Source organism: Meriones unguiculatus, chromosome 1, assembly GCF_030254825.1.
Source record: "Meriones unguiculatus strain TT.TT164.6M chromosome 1, Bangor_MerUng_6.1, whole genome shotgun sequence".
Lineage (NCBI taxonomy): Eukaryota > Metazoa > Chordata > Mammalia > Rodentia > Muridae > Meriones > Meriones unguiculatus.
In genome coordinates, this window is record NC_083349.1 from 194,485,464 (window position 1) to 194,512,191 (window position 26,728).

Sequence of the window (26,728 nt, forward strand, 5' to 3'; positions counted from 1 at the left end):
AATACATATTGTGTATGTGTATATATGTGTGTGTATGTATATACGTGTGCGAGAGTACACACACACACACACACACACACACACCACACACACACACGAGTCTCAGGAGAGGCCTTTGTGCTGGCACAGAGTTGACAGCTCCCCTGTCACATCAGCAGCCAGTTTTTTGTTTTGTTTAGTTTTTCTTGGTTGCAGTTTGCAGTATGTTTCATTGCTCCGTTCCCACCCCATACCCACAGCCCCACCATCCCCTCCCTGCCCTTAAGGAGCAGCCCAGAAGAGACTTTTCCGCTCCAGGATTAACATCTTGTTCTGGGCTTCATCTTTCTTCCCCCTCCCCCTTTTCCCTCTGGCTTCTCTCTCTCCATTCCCCGGGATTTACTGCTCTAAATATAACTTCCAACAGGTGTGCAGCTGGGACACAGAGTCTGTGCCCACCTGTCCTCCACACGTGGACGCTCTCCAACTGGCTTGCTGAAATCCTAGGCCCTAGCACCCTCGCCAGGTGAGGATGGTAGCCCCTGGGTCCTGAAACAAGCCTGAGGTATGGGGAGAGGCTGCGCAAACAGGTCTGGGAGACCAGTTCAACCAGCAAGTGAGAGTTAGATCATTTTCCGGTGCGTGCCAAGTGGCTATTCAATAGCCCTCACTTTCCCTCCCTTCTCTCTCCCCTCCCCCTCTGCCTGGCCCATGGTTTGGTATAAAGTATAGGCTCAATAAAAAAGACAAAAGGGGGGCTGTGGGTGGGGGAGGAAGAGAGAAAAGGGAGGAAGAAAGGTCAAATAGTCCTGCCGTCAGCAAAATGGCCCTGCAGGGGGCGCTAGTGGGCCACGGCACACTGCAGTAGCCATTGCCCCGCCGAGTGGGGCCGGCCTTCGCTGCCACGGGGAAATGCGGGCCCCAGACGACCAAAGGCTCCGTTTTTTCTTTTCTTTTTTTGCCAGACAAGTGCAGACTGAAGAGCTTGGGTAGACGAACCTCCTCAAGTCACTCTCGGCGGGTGTCTTATTGCAGCTGAACTAGTTAAGCGACAGGCCCTGTTCCGTACGGGTGTGCCCTCTGCGCTCCTCTTCCCCAGCTGCACGATCCCCAGCCAGGGAGGAAACTTCTGGACCCCCCTTCCTCAGCCTCTCATCATCATGGAACAACACTGACCGAGGAGTCCGAGCATGACCCGTGCTCCAGAGACCAGAGCAGGTCAGTATGTGTCTAAATAAACTTAAAATTCGGGAGCGGGCTACTCTTAGCAGGCTCTGAACAAATTTGGAACTCGGGAAAACTAGAGGCTCTGGCATCCAGGATGGGGCCAGAAAAATCTTCCCGGACCCAGCCCAAGGTCTCAGGGCAGTAAGCAACCGAGCAATCAGCTCAAGACAGCGGTGGTAAGACATCTGCCCATTCCTAGCCCGGGTCGTACATCCTGTGCTCTGATCCAGCACGCGACCACGCTCAACGAACTCAGAGAGAATAATAAGCGCCTGAGTGATGCCAAGAAAACATGAGCATGCGCCTGGGGGGAAAAAACAATCCAGGCCTTGAAAACCCAATTCAGTAAAAAGGTAGGAATCTTGAACAGAACAGTTAGGTCCCCGTGTGTGCCCACGACTCACCACCTGCTTCTGAAGACAGAGGTGGGTTTGCATTATTAGCCATGGTTAGAATTTTAATGGCAGGGATCCTGGCTCTTCACACTAGGCGAATGTAGGTGTGGACAAGAGGCTTCAGTGACTAGGGCTGGGCTGTGTTTGCAGAAACAGTTCCGTCAGTTTGGGTCAACACTGAAGACATGCTCTTGACGCCTGGCTTGAGGACCTGCGCTCCTCGGGTTCTAGTCACACTGAAAGGGACCCCCAACTTCGGACCAAGCACACTGAAGTCGCAGGGGCTGCCTCAGCGACGGGGCAGCAGGATGGCGTCGTGTGCCACTCCCTGGCTAACAGAAAGGAGAGCGGGAAGGCAGCGCAAGCTCACCACGTTCCCTCTGATGTCTCCTTCTTAAGAAACAAACACGTGGCTTCGTTACCAACAAGCCCAGAATAAATTAATGCGAGCTGAACTCCGTGAAATTAGATGCACTTTTCTAATTAGCAGGAGGGTCCCCAGACACCCGGCAGTCTTTATCAGGGGCTCTCTTCTTCTCAGGAACGGGGTGGCCATTTGTGATCTCAGAAAATTAAGCCCTCCCCTTCACACTGTGACAGAGCGGCTTCCGATTGAAGTGTAAATGTGGTTTTCCTTTAGCCACCTGGACGGTCATTTTGAAGCGGTGGGTCCTGAGCAAACTCCTTGTTAATCCCGGCCTGTGGTGGGGAGGGCTTGTGTGATGCTGCAATTTCTGTTTTCAAAGGAGTCTCTGACTGCTGACATCTTCCGCTCAGCTAGCACCCTCCTCCACGCAATTCAAAGTGGTCTTGAGACTTTTTTTTTCTTTAACTCCCATATCCTAGAAAAACAGCCTGGGAGAGCATGCAGCTACCTTCTAAACACCCAAGTGAAAAAGTCTGAGAATGCCGAGGCAGGAGCCAAGAGAGATGGATCAAAGGTGCCAAGTCAAACCACACAGATCAGTGGCAGCCCCAGAGAGTCCCGAGTCTTTCTTTCTTACCTCCGGTCCACTGACCACTCCAAGTTTTACCAAAATATTACTCTTCAGACCAATGAGGCTTAAAGCAAGGACTTAGGAGGCCTGACCCTGCCCCATCCAGAGACACACTAGCTTAAAAGAGCAAACGTTTTCTCAGAGAAGAATGGCTTCTGCCTTCAGCAGTTAGATGCCTACTTCCTGGAAGCGCTCTCACGCAATAATAACACATCCAGCTATTGGACAAAATTTTTGAGGACCTACAGTATTCCAGATACTGTTTTTGGTACGAGGGATATAGAAGTGAATGGAATGAGAAATAAACCCTTTACCATCCCAGAGACGGTGAGAAATGTGAACACTAAGCAAGAAGAAAGGTAAAATAAGAATTCTGTATGTACATGTGTACATGTTTGCATGGGTGCATGTGCAGATATTCATAAACTCCTCTCTCTTCTCCTCCCCCTCTCCTGTGCATGTATGTCAAAAGACAACCCGGGGTGTCATTCCTCAGGAACCTTCCACATTTTGTTTGAGATGGGGGCTATGACTAGCCAGGAAGCCCTCAGAGATTCTCCTGCCTCTCCCTCCTGTCTCATCATGGCTGGGATTATGAGTGTGCACACTGCTCTCAGATCCCTTCACATTACAATGTAAGTGCTGAGCCATCTCTCTGGCCCTAAAATATAAACGATGATGAAGACCAGAAATCAAGGACATAGATTGAAAATATCAGTACCTAAGAGGCTGAGTCTAGTTGGGGTACCAGAGAGCACAGCCCTGAAGGAACCCTGGAAGGAACAGAAGGTCGAAGCGAATGGTGTACAGGGAACAACCAGGGGGAAATATGGGCAGATGTTGGCCATTGTCTCCTTTGAAATAAATTCACTCCTCTTGGCCTCTGTTTAAACAATTACAAAACTGTTCTTCAGAGGACTGTGGAAATTAAAATTTAATTTATATGGGTCTGTGGCATTGGCTCAGTGGTTAAGAGCACTGGCTGCTCTTTCAGAGCGCTTGTCTTAAATCTCCTGCTCCCCCATAGCTGCTCACATCCATCTGTAACTGCAGTCCCAGGGCATCCAATGACCTCTTCTGGCCTCCAAGGACACGGGCAGGCACATGGTGCATATATATGCAGGTGAAACACCCGTACACACAGGAATAAAATAATTTTAATCATACATGCACACAGATGGGCACCCATACAAGAAGCCCCACCAAGCTGGGAAAATAAAAAAGTACCTGGGAGCAGGCGAGAGGACTCAGTGGATACACGCACTTGCCACCAAACCTGACTACCCAAGCTCACTTCTAATTTGAACTTGGTATGTCTATTCTATGTATATAAGATTAAATGTCTCTCATCCCCAAAATTCTTGTACCAACTCCAACCTCATGATGTTATCTTGTTTAGAAAGAGGATCTTTGCTGATATAATTAGTCAAATTGATGTCATACTGGATCAGAGGGGGCCCCATATATAATGATTTATAAAAGGCCACATGGGACCTGAAACAACGCAGTGAGTAAAATGGCTTGTCATGCAAGCTAGACAACTGAGTTCTATCACTGAAACCCACAGTGCAATGAAAGAACTCCCAAATGATGTCTTCTGACCTTCACATACATGCCATGGCACACACACACACAATTACAATTTTTAAATAAATCTTTAAAAAAACAAAAAGGGGAAGCTGATTCTGGGAGTATCAGAGAAAGCATTGAGATTGCCTGTGCTTCACATAAAGAAAGTAGTACCCAAAAAGGCCAGAGTCCCTGAGGAGCAATCCTTGTTGCCCCACATCACCCAGAAGCAGAGGCTAATGGAGCTTCTCGAGCTGAGTTCCCCTTGGTCCAGAGACTGACGAGTTGAAAAGAAAAGGTTATTTGACCTCAACACACTTAAGTCATACTGGTGAGACAGAAATGGAGTATGCCAAGGAGTCACCACCACCACCCCCTTCTTAAAAGAAGGTGAGTGGGAAGAAGGTCATTCTAGTTTGGTTTCTGTTGCTGTAATAAAAACACTCTGAACAAAAGCAATTTAGGGGATTATATATTCAAGGAAAGTCAGGAACCGAAGCAAAAAACATGAAGGCACTCTGCTTACCTGCTTGCTCATTGGCTCATGCTTAGACTTTTTTTTTTTTTCATATAATTTCCAAACCAACGGGCCTAGAGCATGGTGCCACCCACAGTGGGCTGAGTCCTTGCACACCGGCTGTCAGTCAGACTGTCCATTAGACATAGCCGCTGTGTGGGCAGTTCCTCAGTTTAGGTTCCCTCTTTCCAGACTCGGTGGTCTGGGGAAGAACGGCTCCCACAGACTCATATATTTGAACGCATGCTCACCAAAGAGAGGAACTCTGCTAGGATTAGAAGGATGAAGAAGTGTGTCACTGGGGGTGGGCTTTGAGGTCTTCAAAAGCCCACAGCTGGCCCAGTGTTTCTCTTTTCCTCTCTAGGCCTGTGAATAAGAATATAGCTCTCAGCTATTTCTCCAACATCATGTGTGCCACCAAGATCCCTGGCATGATGATAATGGACTAAACCTCTGAAATGGTAAGAAAAAAAGGGGGATTGTTTTTTGTTATTGTTGTTGTTTTAATAAGCGTTGCTTTGGTCGTGGTGTCTCTTCACCACAGAACAGTGACTAAGCCACCGGGTAACTTTGGGCTGTGCCGAGCTGGCACTGAAACTCACCAGCACAGGAACAGAATCACTGGTGCACTGAAATTTATCTGGGTGGATGTCATCAGTTCCAACTCTAGGAGCAAAGACCATCACTTGACTCCATCTGTTCTCTCCTTCCTAGGGTGCTTTCCTGACTCACTGTGTCTTTCATTTATAGTTTTGTTCTGTTTGTGAGGCACACTCACACTGAGTGGGCATGGAACCCCAATACGTAGCCCACGTTGGCCTTGAAATCATGATTCTTCTGCCTTCACCTCATGGGTGCTGCTGGGATTACGGACAGGGGCCACCAAGTCTGACTTCCATTGTTCTTGATTCTTGGTTCCATACTCTGTGCTCTGGGATCTGCCCTCTGGGCATCTTTCTTTCTGAAGATTGGTGCATCATAGCTTCAGTGGGTAGCTGGCTCTCTGAGCACTTCCTATCTACAGAAACTTGGAAGCCCAGGGACCTCTTCTTATTTCACTCTTTACAGCCCTTTGGAAACCAAGCTGCCTGTGGGTTGTTGTTAGACAGAATGTTGTTCAGCATTCTGTGAGTTTCCCATAAATCTAATGTGAAGCCACATCCACCATACTTTCCAAGCTATAGAGTTTTCTGCCTTGAGGCTGTCTCTGGGCTGTGTTAGAAGTTCATCCGTCCATCTGAATGGATCTACAGAGTCCCATTTAAGACTCTCTGAAGTGCAAGAAGACTCCCATGCTTCAATCGGCCTCCATTCTTTGCTCAGAGACTGCTGCTTGCTTTGAGACTTGTTTGTGAGAGCTTCCACCTTCTGCCCACTGACTCCATAACTTCCGGGCCTCTCTTACAATGTTTACCTTGTGCTGATGGAAGAGGCCAGCAGACACGCTCAGCACTGATCACGGGAAAGGCCTCGCCGGGTCTGCATTCCCTCCTCATCCCACCACGAGATCACATAGGCTGCCCTTTCTGCCACCCCAACCCCTGCTGACCTCCCAACAACCACTCACAGTCTGTGCACCATCCTTCCAGCCTCCAATCATCACTCAGCCTTTTGTCCACACATAGTGAAACTAATACAGTAGCACCTCCAGGCCTGTGTACGAACATCTATTTCAGTTAGCCGCGATTACATCAAAAAACAAAACAAAACCAAAAAAACCACACTTAGAGCCCTAAAGTTAGTGATCCAGGATGTGCTCCATTGGGCCATTTGTCCCTGCCACACACGGCTTCTGCTGAGTCACTGGTGGACGCACAGCCAGCTGCTGCCTCAGCTGGGAAGGGAGGAACTAACGGTTCCTCACTCACATGCCCAGCCCTGGGATACTGACAGGGCTGGGTGGGCTGGGCTCCCCTCACTCTGCACAGGGTTTGTTCACTTCCTAGGAGCCTGCATAGATCCTGTGGGAAGGAAGGCAGAGGCAGCAAGATTCCCTAAGGATCAGACTCAAAACTCACACATTCAATTGTCCGTTTAGCTGCATCTTATTTGCTTGAGTGGGTTACAACTCAAAGGAAAACTACAGAGGAGGAGGAACTGAAGACTTGATCTCTTTTGATGTATCAGGAGTGTCAGGAGCCTAAAGACCAGGGCATGCTCCAGGCAAAGGAGAGGCTCTGGCTGAGAGGAGGGCTCAGTGGATATATGCAAAATGAGCAAATAAACCACTGAAGAGCCACTCACACCTGGAGAGAGAACTCAGACAGCGCTTCCCTTCCCCGTGCCCATACCCTAGGCCCCACACCTGTGTGTGTCCTCCACCCATTCACCTGGACATGGAACAAGCCCAGAAAGGCCATCTGAGCAGCCACAGTGAGACCTCCGGTGTCCCTGACAGGAAGAGCCTCTCTCATGAAGCCCAGCAGCACGATAGCTTTCCCTGTGGGGCTGAGACTGACAGCTGGCAAAGGACAGAAAGGAGACAAGGCGACGTGAAGGACTTTCCCAGTCCCACCATCATGGTAGGCCAAATAGCAGGGCCCTATGTCCACCCAGGTGCGAAAGTAAGCACAGAGGGTGCCTGGGGCTGGCCTTGGGCCTTGGAGTCTAACAGTTCCCGGCTGTTGTCCCAGGCACTGAGGAAAGGGAGCCGAGCAGAGGGCGGGGAAATAAGGAAGTTGATCTTTCCCCAGAGAAAGTCTCAGCAGAGTCCTCCCGTCCTGACCTGCCATCAGCGGACCTTGGCGTTAGTGTTGGGAGGGCCTGAGTCCCAAGCCTGTGCCCATTCCCCCAGCCTGTTAAAAGGAGCACTGTCCCAGCCCTCAAGGTTTACCCACTATCTCCAGCCTCTTGTCCCAGCTGGAGACTGAGGCAGCCCAGGCGCAGCCTCACCCGGGCTATCTTCCCCGTGCTTACCCACCCCCAGCCCCAGCCTTGCACCATGCCATCACAGTCACGTGCTCTGAGCTGAGTCCAAGCTGAAGGCCAGCTCATGCCTGGCCCTGCCCTTGGGTCCTTGAACAAAAGGCCACTTCCCTCTGACAAGCTGATGGATGTGTTTCTTTAAGAGAGGCTCTTAAAGCCTGGGAAATACTGTCCCCTCCAAGTCTAGAGCAGCCCTGAGGGTGGGGACATAAGATCTGAGGTCTCCATCTCCAGCCACCACCTCCTCCCTGGAATCTTCCATAAACCCTAGGGAGGCAGGAAGGAAAGAACAGAGAGAGGGATGACCAGAGAGCAGGGCACACACAGGGGCATCCCTGTACACCACACAAGCTCCCACACACATCTCACTCAGGCGTGGCGCACATGCCATGAGTGATAGCTCTGGTACACACACCAGCTAAAAGCATGCGAGCACACACGCACGCACGCACATGAGCATTTGTGCTCATGTCTCCACACTCATACGAAGACATACACAGAGGGGCACACACATGAACACGTATGTTAGTTACTTCTCTATTGCTGTGGTAAGACACCATGACCAAGGCAACCTATAAAAGAAAGCAATTATTTGGGACTTGTGGTTTCAGAGGGATAGAGTTCGTGGCAGAATGGAGGAAGCCAGCATCGTGTCTCTGGAACAGCGGAGACCTCACGTCTTGAAGCGTAAGGGAGAGGCAGAGCACTCCCTGCCCACACCACTGCACCCTCCTCCAGCGAGCCCCACCTCCTAACCTTCTAACCGGCTCTGGAGGGATCCAGAGTCCACACATGTGAACCCACGAGGGCCGTTCTCATTCACACCACCACAGCATGTATGGCCATACCCGTGTGCCAGCACGCATACTCCATGAGCATGTACACAGACACGTGCGTGCTCCACATTCACGGGCCAGCACACATACGATGAGCATGCGCACGACCACACACTAGCAGCATCCGTGCAGACACAGCCGCACAAATGCTCACGTCCAAGCAAGCATGCACTCAGGTGCACCTTCCGACTAGGAGCCCACGCACTCACACCATCACGCAGAGACAGACAGCGCAGAGAGGTCTCGGAGACACACACAAGCTGCTGCCGCACACAGGCACGCCTGCGGGCATGTTTACATCATGTTCACAAGGGGAGGCACCTGTGTCATGCTGGGTCACACCAGATCACCCTGAAGCTGGGGGCACGCCTCCCTACAGCCTGGTAGTCGGCAGTAGCCACTGTCTGGTGGGCCGTGGGCTGTGACAGGATTAGGGTTGTTGGGCTCTGGGAAGGAAGATGCATTGGCCATGTGGCTGGCCTGAGACCGGGTTATTTCTAGGCCGGTATCTGGTAACATTGTAAGCCTAGGGCTATGGACAAACAGACAGACAGGCAGACGCTCTCCCAGCTGCAGGCTGGGGAAAAACTGCAACACGAAATCTGAACAGTGGAGCAGCTCCCACGGGAGCCAAGGAGGCCTGTGCATCCTACCCTCCCCCACTGAGAGGGAGGGAACAGAGCCAAGCAGCCGGGCCCTCTCCAACCCCTCCTTGGCTAGGAATCCTAGACTTGCTGCTCTAGCAGATTTCCAGGGATGGGAGGAATCGATGATGCTCAGAGCATTTACAGCCAGTGGGAAAAGCCGACTGGGCCTCCCTGACACCAGAAATAAATGATTCTGCCAGCAGAAAACCACTCAGACGCGGCCAGAATGACCTGCCGGAGAGAGCGTTCCCCTTGAAGAATGGCAGGTGCTGGCGGCAGACACTGTCTGTGTAGTCTGGAGTCATATCCCAGCCCCAAGGCCCCACAGCCTGAACCTCAGCCACCAGCAGCTCTGCCAGGCAACCTCTCGTCTCCAAGGCACATGTGAAGCAGGGATCTGGAAGCCTAGGCCTTTCCAAGGAGCAGCTGTTTGAAGAACGGATCTGGCTATAGGCAAACGTGAAAGTTGATTTTCTTCTACAGAAAACCTGATTGCTTTTGACGCCCAAAGACTTCTGGCAAGCTCTAAGGCTGGAAAACACAGTGGGCCCTGGGTTCTCTGGCTGGAAGGGCCCCACTGCCTACATATACATATCCGTTTGTGTGTGTGTGTGTGTGTGTGTGTGTGTGTGTGTGTGTGTGTTTTAGAGGCCCTGGAGGGATCTCACTTGTGACCAGGAGTAAGGCTGGTTAGTTAGTTGCCTACGACAATTGCAAATTTATTCCCCTTTTGCTGTGTTTACCTGACACTGCTACTCATGACAAACACCAGTGAGCCTGTTGGGCACTTCTGGGGAGCCAACCTCCCAAATACAAACCTCCCACTCAGAGTGAAGGAGATCTCCTCCAACTTTGTCTCTGTGTCAAAGGCAGGCATTGGGAGCAGGGCTGCTGAGGGCCTACTCTCTGCTTCATGACTCAAAAGGCACAGCTCTCATCTTAAAGGGATAGTATATTCAGGAGCCATGTTGAGCGACCAGTGACCTAGGGACACAGATTGGGGTTACCCCAAATTCCATGTTCGAGTGTGGAAGCAGTTTCATGAAGTTGTATAGTTTTATAGAACAAAGAAAGTCATAAAGTAAGGCGAGTTTAGAATACATTGATGGATACACCAGGCAGTTACAGCGGTAAAGGAGAAGCTTTTCTATGGGCTCAAGATGTTGTCTGATGACGTTTGTAGCTTTTGGATTAGTGGAAGCCAGTGGTCTGCTAAGTCAATAGGTTCCAAAAGCTTCCTATCTATTAGTCACAGATATTAATTGACACAGAGGTGGCCAAGGAATGCTGCTCCTAAGACTAGAACTAGCTCAAGATGAAGTAGTTTGCCTCTGGGCCTGCATCATTCCAGTCTCTCCACGGTCTCTGTGGACACAGCATCTTCCCAGGAGTTCTCACTCACAGAGGAAATGATGTTTGCAGTCAGATGATCTGTGTTAGCTCTCTGATTGTTACAGTAACAAGATATCTAAGGCTAAGTACTTTATGAAGAGAGAAGCGTATTCAGCCACAGCTCTAGCCTCACGTTTTTTGTTTTTTTGTTTTTGTTTTTTCCTATGGTAAAAGCAGAGGAATCTTTCTATGGAACTGAGTTTCCATAACCTGGAAGCTCCTGTTTTCAGGAAAAATCAGTCTGTTGAGGGATCTACCACCTTTCTTCACAATTCAGTTTGCTTATGTGGTGCTTAACATAAATGACTCCATTTTAGGTTAGTCTGTTCTGGTTGCACCCTACTGCAGGAGTTCAGATCAAAAAGAAAAGCCCCCCCCCCTCAAAAAAAAGGGGAACCAGGAAGGAGGGGGGTTGTGGTGGGCAGTGACAGTAGGGCCCACACAAACACAGCACGAAGAAAGTCACTGAGCTATGGGCTTGAGATTTGTCTGTGAAGATGGACACCCGCTGGTAGCAACAGGCCGGGATGTCTTGGGACCAGAAGGGCAACTCTCTCTAATTCAGAGAAGAAGCACCCAGTGCTCTGTTCACCAACTCCACACTCTCTTTTGTGCCTGCAGACAAAGGTAAGGTGCCTACCTCTCTGTGTGTCTGTGTATATGATAAGGCCCTGGAGTCATGTATGCTGGCAAGCTACCCTATCAGCTCTGCTGACAGCCTGTTTCCCCAAGATTCCAACACAGAAAAAGATGTCTCCCACCTCTCTGCATATGACTAGAGAAAAGAGATTAGAGTCTTTATTGTGCATGTGTGCAGGCATGTATGCTTGTGTGTGTGTGTGATTTGAGTCTGTATTATTTTAAAATCTGACTGCCGCTGAGATGGCTGTCCTAGGAGGATGACAGAATACTCCGAGGGAGAGGAACTGCTCTTTTGTTTGGGAAAACACCTTAATGGATCTTTTAATTATGCAAAGAGAAGCCCCAGGGCTGCTCCAGGCTAGAAGATGAGAAATCAGGAAGCTAAATTGAACTGCTTAATACACTAAGGAAATTTTGGAGCTGTCCCGGGAGGTAACCTTGAAGAAGGGACTCTACCGAGAAAAACAAGCCAGAGACCCAAGAGGGGTGCTTGTGAAAGGAGCAGGCCTCTTTCCCCAACCTCCCACCACTCCCACGACCCCCTACCCCACCCCTGTGCCTTCTGCTTAGGAATAACTTGAGTGTTCCCATAGGTTTCCCCAGGGTTCCCCCTAGGAGGCTAGGAGGCTGAGCTGTAAGCATTATAACTGCCTCAGTCTATGTATTTTTATTCTAATTCATTCATCTAGCATTCAGGTGTCCTCCCCACCATGGGAGCGGCACAGGGAATGATAGTGAGTGTGACAACCGGCCACGGAGGAAATTCAGGACCAGAAAGTTCATTCTGCTTGGTTTGCAAGCTTACTTCCTCTCCCATCTCATCCCCAAATCATTAGTAAAATCTGCATCCCTTGCTAATAGCTTGTGACATCCTGGCTGTCTGTGTGGGGTGTTATCAAATTCTAAGACTCCGGTATACATGCAAGAAAGAACAGACTTAGTCACATCTGGGCTCCAAGTAAAACTAAGTGTGTTCTTTATCTTAGATTATACATATATATATATATATATATATATATATATATATAGTGTGTGTGTGTTTTTAATGGGAGAGGGTATATAGGGGCACTGCCCTCAGAGGCAGAAGCTTCAGTCCCCTGGAGCTGGAGTTAGAGGTGGTTTGCAGCTACCTGTTGTGGGTTCTGGACCAGACCCCGGTCATCTGCAGCAACAATCATGTTCTTAACCGCTGAGCCATCTCTCCAGCCCTGTGCCCTTCTTTTATGACAGAGTTTTTTTTTTTCCTTGTGCCCTTAACTGACAAAAATTAAAATTTCCAACCTACAATCACCTTCCTTTACATTAGAAACCTTTGACAGCTCTTTGAAAATAGAAAGTCTGACAGGAAGCCACACTCCTGCCAGCCATCGGCGGCCAAACGCACAGAGCCTTTTTGCAGGCACTCTGCTGTGAAAGTTCCTGAGGCTTCTGCACCGGCGTGTGTGGCTGAGTAACAAGGCGATAATGAATGTGACTCAAAATCGTGTCAGCATTTTAAAGTAGCCCCGTGAAGACCACCAGGCACCTTCCCGGATATTTCTGCCACTTCTTACTCTATGCCCAAACCAATTGTTTTTTTCAGACCTAATCCCTCCACATGAGATTCCTCTCACTTTGTCTTTGCATATGTGGTCCAATTCTGTTATCCACAATCCTGACTATTCTTCCTATCCTGATGACATGAGGGGTTAAGGCCCCTGTGACATCTCTATTCTCCTAATGCCTTCTCTCGACCTTCATCCTACATGCAATGGGTTCCCACTGTAGGAGAAGACCTGTATCAGGTACAGAAGAGACCAGGCGACAAAGGGGTCTCCTGTTGTCAGGGAGCTCTCAGTCTGAAAGAGAGAGAGAGAGACCCACAGCACCCCCAGGGTGTCCTATAGCTGCACTGTTGTGAAAGCAAAGGGAACACTGGAGAAGGGGCATCCAGGTGTCTGGGAAGTCTGGGTGGGAAGTCGAGCAGAAACCTAGAGAAGGAGCCGTGGAAGAACGTGACTTGCCGACTCACTCCTAGACGCATGCTTAAGTAGCTCCCTTAAACAGCCCAGGACCACCTGCTCAGGAAATGAAGTTGCCCGAAGGAGGCTGGGCCCTCTCATGCCAGTGAATAATTAAAACAGTCTTCCACAGACATGCCCATGGGCCAACCTGGTCTAGGTAATTTCTGAGGCAAGGCTTTCCTCTAGGGGATGTCAAATTGACAGATTAACTAGAGCAGACTCGGATGCTGGATTCGATCCTGTGTGAATGGAACATTCTAGATCTGTAGGTAGTTCTCCTGCCATTATACAAAGAGAACCAACAGAGGAAAAACAGAGCTGAGAGACAGCTTTCTAAAGCTCTTGGATTTAGACATTCCTGAACCTACAACAGGTTGATTATCCACTTACACAAACCAGTAGAGTTTGCGTGGTGGCCCACAATGCCCTGCTTGGAACCATACAGTACAGGGAAAGAAGCAGGCTCAGAGCAGGGGAAGAGGCAGGAAAGGGGGGGGAGCAGTGGTGATCCGGATTGGTACATGCTTAATTTGAGGTGCCCATGAGGCCTCTAAAGAAACATCTAACATTAACAGACTCCAAAGATGACCCCAAGACTCTTGGCATTGACACAGACTCAGACAAGACTGCCTAAGGGAGGGGGCAACCAAGTCATGACCCAAGGATGATGGGAGGGAAGGAGGAAGGGGCTAACAACAACAAAAAAAAAAAAAAAAAAAAAGGAGAGTACTTCAGAAGGACAGGAGGTAGGAAAAGGCACCACGGCCTGGAAGGCCCTTGCTCTGACATTCTGGCCACTCTTTCAAAGCCACAAAGGAGAAGGGATCCCCACCTCTGGGTGTACCTACTATGAAGCCCCAGCAGCCATGGGGGGCCAGGGTGCACAAGGACAGACATAACACATTTTCTTGTTAACTTTGGGCACCACAAATGAAACACAAAAGCCTCCGAACCCAGGCGTGGTCCTGAGGGAATAAAGCACTTTCTCTACAAGGACCCCCAAATTAACAAAACCATAATTAGGATTATTAAATGAATAGATCAGAATTCCATAGAGGAAATATTTGCTCAAGCAAACCCTCTTCGATTCAACAGCTCTTTCAATTAATTTTTTTTTCTCTAAAATTTTGGATTTCCACTGACTAATCTGCTGTATTTAGGAGGATTTGTAAACTGTTTGCCAAGCAGTTAAAATGTGCGAAATGTCTTTGCCAGTACGATCCATGGGGACCTTTGCAAGAATGTACAGAGAGGCGGTGAGCTGTCCAAAGCACAGTGTCACAACGGGACACTGTAGTTGGTCTTCGCTGCTCTGTGGGCTCTTTTTTTCCCCACTCTTGATCTCCTCCCACGCCCTTTTCATCCCATATCACTAGATAGGAGAGACAGGATAGAGGACAGAGAGACAGAGACAGAGAGAACCTTGAATCTAATTCTTTCTGTTTCTTCTTTGAGCATGGCTAGCAACCAACCCCCAAATGACCACCAACCACCAACCCTGCCTCTCAGGACTCTAGCATTTAAATAGCCTCAGAAAAAATCCCCAGAATTCCAGATGTCACACTACCTGCAGCTGGCAAAATCGTGCTTCTGCTGGAACATGAGGTAAATCATAGTCGGCTGCTGCAAAGCGGCCCCATATTCCCACACCTGGGATTGAAATGAAAACATAGTCTTATAATATTTCTGTGTTTTTTTTAAAGAAGCCAAAAACACAGAATTCTCTCTAGAGGACACCATTTTCTCAGGCACTGCTTCAGCCACCCCTGGCATCCGAGAGCCTCCCAGTATCTTGGCAATTTCCGAAGCACAGGTGGGGCCCTCCTCAGCTCTCCAACTGACAATTTTTGAAGGCAACTAAGGATGATAGGAGCTGGTAAGACACAGTGAAGACACGCTGTGACGCTTTGAAGGGATACTGAGCCACTCCAAGTTTGCGTGACTCTGGAGTGCTTTTGGACACCCTATAGCTGGGAAAGCCTCCGATGGAGCAGAGACTAGGGTTAGGGTCTCCAGCTCCAGATAGGGGGAGGGTAGAGACGTTCACTTCCCCATAGTAGCTTAGAGCTTGGCCTGTCTTCCTCCACGTGAGGATGCTTTGCAGGTTCCGTGAGGTGGCAACCTCCCCCACAGCGTGCGTTTCCCTGCGACAGGCCTGAAGGCTGCTGTGAACTGAACGGAGTCTTTAGCGCTGTTCTTGCCACAGAGGATGCCACTTGCACCTCCATGGTGGGAGTAGGTGAGTTTGTACTCTTCCAGTAGAGGGCAGCAGTGAGCAAGAAGCAAGGCTTTCGGGTCTACTGGAATACTGAGGGGGAAACCTTCCTCCCGTTCAATTTGGTGACTGTCCAGCTCCAGAAGAGCTTTTTATATAGGAAGACTTTACCAGCAACATCCACCCACTTGAGCACTCACACACTTGCTTGAGACACAAAACGTGAGTATGAGCGATTGTACTTTTACAGGATGGTCACAGCAATATCAACCAAGCCCAGTCCCGTTTGGCGACTTAACTTTGCCGCCCCCTTCCCGGAAGTGAGGCTTACTTCCCTCTGTGTCTAACAGGTCTGGACACAGCAGGAGTCGCTTCGTCAGTTCTAGGCAGGGCCCCTCAGTGCCCGGGCTCCTTCTGCTTTCCGCCCTTGCCCTGCTCACTCTTGGGGTCTCTCGGAACCCTGCCGCTGGACCGACTGTATTCAGTATCCTTGATGCTCTAGCACAGGGACCTTGATCCTAGAGGGAATGTTCTTTCCATGGCTCCCTGATTCCTAGATGTAGAAAATAATGCCCCCGTGTGAACATGATTTTGATCAACCCACCAAGCTATTCAGGACCCACACCCCAGCCATCAAGCCCAAACACAGCTCAGCTCTCCCCCTCCCCGCCAGGCTCTAGGGAACTAGATGTCATCCTTTAGGCACGCAACCTGAAATCCCTCCAAATCATTTAAATGACCGGGCTGTAAACTTACTAATCATACATGCACGGCGTCACACAGTTCTTCCTAAGGAAGGGCCTTGTTCTCCTGTCTCCCCCGTCTCTACCAGCCTGATGCTTCCCATTGTGGCTCTGCGGGACGTGTTCTGCTTCTATGACAACAATTTCCACATCTGTGCACCCTACCTCATCTGATTAAAATAAATCCTGGGCAGACTTGAGAATCATCACCATGATGTCAGAAGCCAAACGACAGGAGGAGGCTGCATGAGACGGTGGAGTCAGCAGCCCCTCCCACAGCTGTGTCAGCTGCCAACAGTGTGGGTGAGACTCGAGGACATCCTTACAGACATCTGGGCAGATAGCAACTCCTCACCGCAACCACACTAGACATCGATGAGAGGGTTAAACTGAGCCCAGCCAACCACAGAAACATGACTTGCTGTCGGAATCATTATGGCCCGGGAGCAGATACACAGCAGATGACCAAAGCACACACAATGGTGTTTCACTGTAGGGTATGCTCTTGAAGAGATTCCCATGAATGGTCCTAACTGCAGTGCAAAGTAGAAACATCAAGGATGAACAGCATCAAGGATCATGTTAGAAATGCAGAATTTGGCAGCTAAAGGATAGTTCAGTCAGCAAAGTGCTTGCAACGCAAGCAAAAGAGCCTGAGTTCAATCTCCAACAACCATAGCAGAATTTGGTGACACAAGCTGATAAGCCTATACTCTGTGCATGTTGCCGGAGAGGTGGATCCCTGGAGCTCACAATCCAGCCAGTCTCACCTAAACTGTGAGCCCCAAGTCCCGGTGACAGACACTGTGTCAGAACGCATGATGGGGAGCTGGAGAGACAGCTCAGAGGTTAAGACCACTTACTGTCTCCTAGGGGACCTGCATCATATTTTGTAAATATTCTTTTTCCCTCACCTGTTGATAGACTTAATAAAGATCAGAGACCTCAGCATGGTGGGTTCTTGGGAGGATATAGGGGTGACTCTAGCTGAGACTCCTAGCTGCAAGTTATGTGCGCCTACAAGGTGGCTCACTGTAACTCCAATCCCAAGGAATCCAATGCCCTCCTCTGGCAACCATGGACACCAGCCACACGCATGGTACACAGCCATACATGTAGGCAAAATACCTATACACAGAAAATAAAAATAAATAGGCCAAAAAGACTTTTTAAATTAAAAAACACAAGATGGGGTCCGGCAAGATGGCTTAGAGTATGACGCGCTGACTTTTGAGACTGATCCCTAGAAACCATGTAAACGTGAACAGAGATAAATGACCCAAAAACTCAGAAGCTCCACACACTGACACACAAATTCACATATATGTGGGTTTCTTATACAAACAATATGTAAATAAGTCCAACATGGATGGCTTCTGAGGAACACAACACTTGAACAGACCACTGGCCTTCACATCCATGTACAAACATGTGTATGCTCACCTACACACACACATCCACAAACTTGTACATATATGAAAACTCACACAAACCTCCTCACAGCAGGTGAGAGTCTTCATTTTAATAGAGACCCTAAGAACAGCAGCAACCCTGGCTACATCTGCCCAAGTCCCTTGGCTTCTGTCCTGGCTGATGACATCATTCCCCAGCCTCTGTGTACATACGTCTTTCCTGAGCTGCCTGTGTGTTCCCATGTCTGGGAATTGACCTCTAACCACTGCCTTGACCAGCACAATATCTAGCTACAGTGGGAGGGAGAAAGCCGGTTCGTTTGTGTGTAGGCGAAGCAAACCCTGAGGTGGGATTCCATCAGAGCCATCAGGATCCAGCTAAGACTTAGACATCAGACACCCTGCTTGACCTTTCACCTTCTCCATCCTGCTCCTCACTTCTTTCCTGTGTCTCTTGGGAGCACTTTCTTAACAAGTCACCAACATAGGAATCCTCCTTTGGGGACATGCAGCGTGCATCTAAGAGAGATAAAAAGACATTTTCAAGTAGTTAGAATTTCGTGTTGCTGGCACAGGCCTCTTCCACAGTTGACGGATGGGTTAAGTAGATGGGACTGGGCAAAGGATGGGTGGGGAAGGCCTGGGATGAGAATGGGTGGCTTTTTCAGAGAGCCTTGCTATAGTGAGTAGCTAAAAAAATAACAAAGTGATCAGACACTGAAGAAAAATGAAAATCGTACTGTTTACATAGCACAGTACCCCTGAATTTGGCAGTTTCAGTTTATGTTGTTTATTATGCGGTGACAGGAACTCCTGGGGTGGTTCTGGCTCAGAGGCTGCAGTCAGGATGTCAGCCACTGGAAGCCCAGAGCACCATGGGAGCTGCCTTCACACCTACTCAAGCCCCTGGCCAGAGGCGTCAGGTCCTCTCCACTCGGCTACCCTCTGGGGCTGCTCTGGACATTGCCACTCCCAGGCGGATGATGAGAGACAGGTGTCAGGAGCTGGTCGGGACACACCATCAGGATCTGTGAAAGCCTTCCGCTCCTGGGAGTGGCTGAGGAGATGACAGCTATGGAGATGACAAGGGCCAGCTTCTGTGTTACACAGTTCAGTGTTCCTTTTTAAGACATTTAGATGCTTAAGGTGGACACAGGGGCTGGGAGATGACTTTTGGGTAAGAACATTTTGAGGAGAAGCATGAGGCCCTTCATTCAGTCACTCACACAGGGCTCTGGACTGCTGAGGTGGCTCAGCGGATAAAGACACTTGTAGATAAACCAGAAGACTGAGTTCAATCCCTGAGACCCTTCTGGTGGGAGGAGAGAACTACTTCCTATAAACTGTCCTCTGAGCCCTACATATGACTGTGCTGCACACACACATAGCAAATAAATAAACATAATTGAAAATTTTTTCTTGAAACCGCGCACACCTGTAACTTGGGCCTTGAGGGAGGACAGACAGGATGGTCACTGCGGCGTGCTGACCAGCAGCATAGGCAGGAAGACTTCACATTCATTGAGACACTGTCTCAAGAGAAGAAAAGGGAAAGTCGCAGAGGAAGACACCTGATGTACACATACTTAAAAAACATATGTGGGTGCGTACATACACACACTTTAAAAACAAAAAAAGGTTGAAGCTTAAATGAATCTGCAGTAGTCACATCCACTGCAAAATGTATCCATGAAAAGAAATGATAAAAGCAGAGAATTTAAAATTGGTCATTAAAAAAAAAAATGCCATGGGTGACCAAAAGAAATATATGTGATTTTAGGGACATGGATGTAGGCAGAACCCTAGCAAGGTAAGGATGGTGAGACAGCCCAAGGCATTCTGGGAACCCAATCCTCTCTTGGTTGTCTGCTGATGTTGGGGAGGTGGCATTTCCTTCTTAGCTCCACGTGGCTTTCTACACCCAGCTGCCTGTTTGGGGCTGACTGGATCTCCTGATCAGATCTTCATAAACTGCCCACACTCAACTGTCTGCTCTCCCTACGGCACACAGAACCATTTTCCTAGCTCCCTCACACAGAGGGCAATTGGGACAACTCAGCTCTAAACCCCAGTGTCAGCCATCAAGAGTGAGGCAGGCTGGCAACGTCGTCCTTAACTTCAGAGAAGTATCTGCGCTCTGCAGGCGGCCCTAGCAGAAAGGTGACCAGCAGCTCCAGGCCCAAAGGAGCCTCTTGATCTGCCGGCCACACCAGAGGCAGAGGCAAGAGAAGCCCCACCAGGGACCAGAGCAGCGTTCCCAAGTGCACACATAGTCCGTGCCGGTCCCCACACTGTTCCCGGCTCCTTGGGAATGAAGGAGGTGAGACTGTGTCTTACTGTGTAGCACAGTTTGACCGTGAACTCATTCTAGAGCCCAGGCTGCTCTAGAACTGGAGATCCTCCTGCCTGCCTCAACTTTGTGAGTTCCAGAATTACAGGGGTGTGCCACCCCGCCCACTCCAGTGGCTGTCCTTAGTGAGTACCCACAGAACCTGATATAACTGTACTCTCTTTTGTTAAGTAGGAGTTGGGTTTGGGGATGGGGAGATGGCATGCAGCCACAAGCATGAGGACCTGAGTTGAAGTCCCCATGCAAACAGGTGCGGCCACATGCCCCTATGGCCCCAGTGCTGCAAGGGGCAGAGATGGGATTGCTGAGCTCTGCTGTCTGCCAACCTCGCTCCAGTTTCAGTCAGAGACCGAATCTCCGAGGCTAAGGTAGACAGTGATAGACCAGGACACCCAAAGTCTTCTGGCTTTCACATGCAAAACTGCACACACGTGCACTCACATGTCTTCTCTTACACACTCGTAGTAGGAGCTGGTATTTTGTATGATTATAAAGGACCTTACAACAGATGAAAGCATACACAGAGTGAGGTTGGTGGGAGGGGCAGCCCTGGCGAGGAGCTCATAAGCTCACCAACATCCTTCCTTGATTTAATGGAGGTTCCACTACACAGACATGTGTGTTGTTGGTCATTGGAAGACAACCAGCAGCCTTCAGCCCCGACCCCCTCACCTCAGGGAACTCTCCCTCTTATCCTACCTCAGCGTCTCAGTGACAGCTCCCACCCTGAAGCTACCAGCCATGATCAACACATTAGCATACCTAAAAACCAAACCAAACCAAACAAGCAAAAACCCTACCACTTTGGAGAATCTGAGGATTTTAGGAGTCCTTTGCCAGGATACCCACAAAACCAAGTGAATATTTCACAGTGTTTCAGAAATTCTTTATGTCAGAGGGCTGTACAATCCAAAAGATATGAGAACATGGCTAGAATCCCATTCAGTATTAATAACCGGTCCAGACCATCATGTATGACTATGTCCTCAGGCAAGGTCACTCGGGGTCATAGTCTTCTCTTTGATCTTGTCAGCTTCCAAAGACAGGAGTGATCGCCACACAGCTTCCCTCTTCAGACACCCGGTAGAATTGAGCTAAACCACAATGTCCTTGCCTGCTCTGAGCCTCTTTTTAGATTAATGTGGTGTTGAAATTCAATTCATAACCTGCTTATTTACTCCTTTATACTGAGCTTCTATGCTTCCTTCTCGTCAGTTGTACCAAATGTCTACCTCTGGAATTGACACTCAGGGTCAGGTTTAGAGAAACAGCCTTGAGGGTGTGGGATTTATTAGGAACGTTTATTAACATTGCAGAGAGCATGGTAGAAAAAAAGCAAAGGGGGAGGAGAGAGAGAAGACAATGTACGTGAGAGAGAATGTGTGAGAGAGGACCGTCAGTTCTGCCAGATGTATTTCCCTCCGTTGGTGTTTGAGATGGGGGAAGATCCCTCATCGAGAAGCAGCAAGCATGGTTAAAGTACCCCAAAGGCTGTGGGTCACAGCAGCTTGCTCATCGGGCCTCCTCCCAGCAGGTGTGAGGGCAGAGAGGCTGCAGGGAGTGTGGTTTGTTTAGAGCAGCAGTATGTGGCAGGTCTGAGGTGAGCCCCGGTCCACCTGTGGGCTGTGCTTGGCAGCGGAACACCGTGCCTCTCTTTGGTCCACTCCCATCAGGACAGGGTGAGGTGACGGCACACAGAGCAGGTGGCCTAGTTTCACTACAAAGCAATGGAGCAGCATTCACTCAAGTGTGTTGACCTCAAGTTCGGCAAATGGACGGCGGGAGCATCCCAGCCCTCCAGACCCTGGGAATCCTAAAACCAAAGCCACAGTTTCCTCCTTGGGGTTATCCTTGTGTCCAGCACTTAAAGCTGCACCACCCAATCCTGTGACTGTCCCTGGAGTTCTAAGGTCCACCTTTAAAGAGTCCCCCAAAAGCAGGTCCAGCCATTTTCCCCAAAATCAAATGGAAGGATTATAGTGAAACAGGAAAGGGATGTATTCAGTAGAACCACACCAAAAACACAAGGAAGCTCCATGTCCTCAGGCCTGTCTTTAATACCCAGAAGTGTATAGGGAAAAAACTGGAGTGAGGAAAAAGTGAGGTGTGTGTACATAGTCAAGAAATCTCAGTCAGACTGAGCTGTGCTCTATCACGACTTCAGGTCTGAGAGTCTGTGAGTCGCTGTGAGCTCTGGAAAAGATGTTTACAGGTTGTGTGTGTGTGTGTGTGTGTGTGTGTGTGTGTGTGTATGCTCAGGTATATGTGGGGAATGCATACTTATAGGCAGGAAGAAAACCTTAGCTGTCATTCCTCAGGAGTTGTCCACCTTGACTTTTGAGATAATCTCTCATTACCTGGAATTCACTAACTGAGATAAACTGACTGGCCGGTGAACCCCAGGGATCTTCTCAGCTCTGGGATTACAAGCAAGACCAAACTCAGACCCTCATGCTTGCAAGCCCTTCGCTGACTGAGCTATCATCCCAACCCAAGATATTTCACAGTTTGAAGGGTAGTCCAGTCCCCCTGCTGAGGCACACTCATGGGGTGATCTGCCTGCAGATCCCTGTGGCTGAAAGCTTGCTGCCTTTAGCCCTGAAGAGCAAGGATCAACAGCTTTACATGAACATCTCTTATAAAAAGATTACTTTTAATTATGTGTATGGGACAGAGTATGTGGGTGTGAGTGCATATGCTTATGAAAGCCAGAAGGGGGCGTCAGATCTGTAACTGGAGTTACAGGCAGCTATAAGCTGCCCAGCATGGGTTCTGGGAATCAAACTCAAGTCCCCTTCAAGAGCAGCATGAGCTCTTAACCACTAAGCCGTCTTTTTGGTTTGTTTGTTTGGTTGCTTGGTTGTTTGGCTGTTTGTTTGTTGTTTTTTCTGAAACAGAGTTTCTCTGGGTAGACCTGGCCCACTACCACCTAACATTTAAATATATGTTTGTTTTTATTTTATGTTCATTGGTGTTTGGCCTATATGTATATCTGTGTGAGGATGTCAGAAGTCCAGGAACTAAAACTATAGACAGGTGTGAGCTGCTGTGTGTGTGCTGGGACTTGAACCTTGGTCCCCTGGAAGAGCAGCCAGCGCTCTTAACCACTGATTCACCTCTCCAGCCCATTGTTTTTGTTTTGTTTTGTTTTGTTTTGTTTTGTTTTGTTTTGTTTTTAAGCAAAGACAGCCTCTAATTTCTTGTTACATGACTATTCAGTTAGGTAGGAAGGGAATTTGAAGTGATATGAGAGAAAAAATTAAAAATACTGTCACTTGTACAGCTGCTTCCCTTTCCTTTTCTTTTCTAGTGATTTATTTCTTTTTGGACTTTTATAAGAGAATGGCTCTATTAGATTGGGAAATTAAAATCAGACCTTGCACAACATAAAGTTCAAGAAGCCTCACTCAAAAAACGCCTCACCTGTCACAAATACAAGAAATCTATGCATAACACCACGATAACAGACAACAGCCAAAACCTCAGCTCTGGTGACAGCGTTGTTCAGGCCCAGGGAAACAGCTCCCCGACCTTTTGCTCTGTGTCCCCCGACAAGAAGACAGCTGCATCTGGATGTCACAGAGATTCCTGGGTTGTGCCTCTGCCAAGAGCAGGGACAGAAACCACTTCAGATTTCAGGGGGTTTGAGTGGCAGAAGCACTTAGGGAAGAAAAAGACAAATTAAGTAACTTGTCAAATCCTTTTGCTCAGACGGCAAGCCTGCGATGGCTCCTTACCCAGCGTGAGTCTGCCTCCCAGTAGGGCCGCACGTCCGTCTCACGTTGCTCTTTGTGCCCCAGGACAGGAGGGACTCACACATCTGTGGTATTGGCAGCTGCTCATGGTGGCCAAGGAATGTTTTAGCCATGGTCTCACTTGTTTGTATGAGGAGGCCAGCTCTCCATATCACTACATGACTCCCAGCATGCAGCTACATAGAATACTACATATTATCCAACATGCAACTGTAATTTAAAAGGCCGACATTTCTACAGTGAAATTAAAACACTGTGTAGTGTTTTCTGTGGTAGTGATGATTCCCTGGGGTTAGAATTACAAGCAGTTGGGAGTGCCCCAAAGTGGTGCTGAAAACTGAGCTCTGGTCCTCTGTCCAACCAAGAAGCACTCTTAGCTCTGGAGCAATCTTTCTAGCTCTTTGGTGACTAGATCTTCTAAATGTCACTAAAATATTCAAATGAGTTAAAATTTACAATTCGATTTTCAAATTTAAAGGTTGTTTTACAACTTTCATGACAACCCCTCATATTACTAAAGCATTCCCTAGATTAAAAATAGTTTTTAAAATTATCTCAGAATTACAGTGACTCAAAAAAGATAGACCAATTTCACATCACTATCAAGAGAATATAAATTGTGTGAAAATCTTGATTGTAACAACATAATTACTAATTTTGCAATAAGGAAAGCAAGAAAGTTAAATGAAAAGATAACTGGGCGTGGTGGCACATGCCTTTGATCCCAGCACTCAGGAGGCAGAGGCGGGCCGATCTCTGTGAGTTCAAGGCCAGCCTGGTCTACAAAGCAAGTCCAGAACACCCAAGACTACACAGAGAAACCCTGTCTCAAAAAACAAAAAGCAAAAACAAAACAAAAAAAAAATAATAATGAAAAGATATGTTACAAAATGTGTGTGTGTGTGTGTGTGTGTGTGTGTGTGTGTGTGTGTGTGTGAGTGCCAGCATGTATGTGTGTGAGAGAGAGAGAGCAAGTGTGTGTGTTGTTGTTAATTCATCCGAGGACACGGTAGGCAAGCAGTCTGCCAGTGAGCTATATCCCAGTCATAACTCCACGTATCTTGTGGTGGCCTGTGCCTGCAATCCTAGCACTTCAGAGGCTGAGGCAAGAAGATTGTAAGCCGATGCCACCCTCAGCCTAGTCTTAAAGAGTTTAAGTTAGCCTGGGTGACTCCATTTTGAAATGAGGAGGCATCTTGACCGGGAGCTGAACTCAGGTACCAGGAAATATCACAGAATATGCACTTGGCAAAAAACAAAGTTAATTCTCCTAGCAACAGCCTCCAGGGACTACCACAGAATAAATAGTTGATAGAAAATAGAGACACTCTCTCCCTGGCAATAATCAATGAGAATTGGTTGGGAAAATTCTCCCTAACGTTCCAGATGTAGTTTAGAAGAATGGCAATTGTGATTATGTAGAAGGTCACTTCACCCCTATGGCTTTTACCCAATCCTGTAGCGTCAAGGCATGAAACCCCTGCTTGCTGTCATGGAAACTCCCTGCTTGTTGTTTTTCCTTTTAAAAACTCTGTTCACTCAGGGCTCGGGGTCCCACTTCTCTACTGCTGTGTCAGTGAGACTTGGATCCTGACTGAGTTCAGTCACTCTCATAATAAAGCTCTCTTACTTTGCATTGCACCAGATTCTGGTGGTCTCTGAGGGTCCCATGATCCTGGCATAACAGTCTTACATGGAACAGTAAAGCTCAGTGGAAGAGTATATGCTTAGCACCCGTAAGGACCTGGCTCAATCCCTAGAACCACAGAAATAGAAAAGAGGTAAAAGATCTACTTTTTATCTCATGAATGTGTATTTTTCAGTGTAGAAAGATAGAACATTTTAATGAACATTAGTAGCTTCCTTACAATTTCAAACATTTCCACAAACGCCATGTTGTCTTTTACAGTAGGAATCCTGCTGAGGTTACCTTCCTAGCGGAAGGGAGAGGTAGGGTTTAGAAGTCATTGTTTGCTGTTGGTTCTCTGTCCTATCACGAAGATGCTTACCTAGCTTTGGCCTTGGAAAGCCGGTCTAGGTGGGACAATGGACGACCCCAAGAGCCAGCTTTGTAACCTGCTTTCGTTGCTCTTCTTTCTTTGATCCCGAAGTGACAGAATCTGAGCCCCATTGAGAGGGGTTCCACCTGAGAAAAGCCACAACTCTGTGCCCTACTTCTGGTGGCAACACTGTGACTAAAGCAAGGACAGAAAGCTGCTAGCCACTGTCCATTTCTGCCCCAGGGGAAGCACTTTTGTGGTCTAAGAAGAGGGGAGAGCCCAGGCCTCTTGCTTTGCGCTCTAAAGGAGAGCATGCTGTCTTCACTGCTTCTCTGCTCATGGCATTTGCTGGGTTTCCACTGAGTGTGTACGTGTAAAGGCACAGGCACACTCAACAAACACACCAACAACCAGGGCTGCGCTTGGGCCTCCACACATGGGCCCTTAGGCGCTCTGTCTCCCAGAACTGGATTCCCAGGAGTGGAATTGCTAGGTCAAAGAACATACATATCTTTAATTTTGATGAATTTTTCTGGATTGATTTCCAAAAAAGCTGTAATAATTTACATCTCCACCAGCAACGATTGAGAGCAGGGGTTTTCCCCCAAATGCAATCCTCGCAGAAGCTCTTTTTAATTTCGTCAGCCTGAAGGGTGTAAATGAGTATCTTTTATTACTTTAATTTGCATTCCCCTGAATTCTAATGAACATGAGCATCTTTCCATATAGTTTGATTTTTTTTCTCCCTCTGAACAACCTATTCATTGCCTGTTTTCTCCTTTTGGGTTTTTATCTTTTTTTAATCAATTTATAAGAGCTCTTGGCATATTGTAGTGATTAACCTTTGTCTATCATCTGCATTGCAAATATATTCTCCAAATCTGTTTGTCTTTTGACTTTGCTTACAACATCTTGCCACAGAATGCATTAAAAATGCATACTTAAAGGCAAAAATATCTATCTTTTACATCTAGGGTTCCAAACTTTGTTTGAGAAAGTCTTCTAATGCTTCAGATTATATGAAGGCTGTGGGGCTGCATAGATGGCTAAACCAGTAAAATTCTTGCTGTGCAAGTTCAAATCCTCAGCACTTAGGTAATAAAAACTGGGTAGCAACTGTCTG

At 48.2% G+C, this 26,728-nt stretch overlaps 1 long non-coding RNA gene across 2 annotated transcripts; it reads left to right on the plus strand.

The window, feature by feature from the left end:
• The first annotated feature begins 862 nt into the window (after nucleotides 1–862).
• Nucleotides 863–12,078, plus strand: LOC110549584 (uncharacterized). 2 transcript variants are annotated; one of them, XR_002476469.2, is made up of 4 exons: nucleotides 863–1,197; nucleotides 5,050–5,146; nucleotides 6,982–7,207; nucleotides 9,294–12,078. It is a non-coding gene; the product is annotated as an uncharacterized LOC110549584 (long non-coding RNA). The 2 variants fall into 2 exon arrangements; XR_009588446.1 differs by having other exon boundaries at nucleotides 9,297–12,078.
• Nucleotides 12,079–26,728: the final 14,650 nt, after the last annotated feature.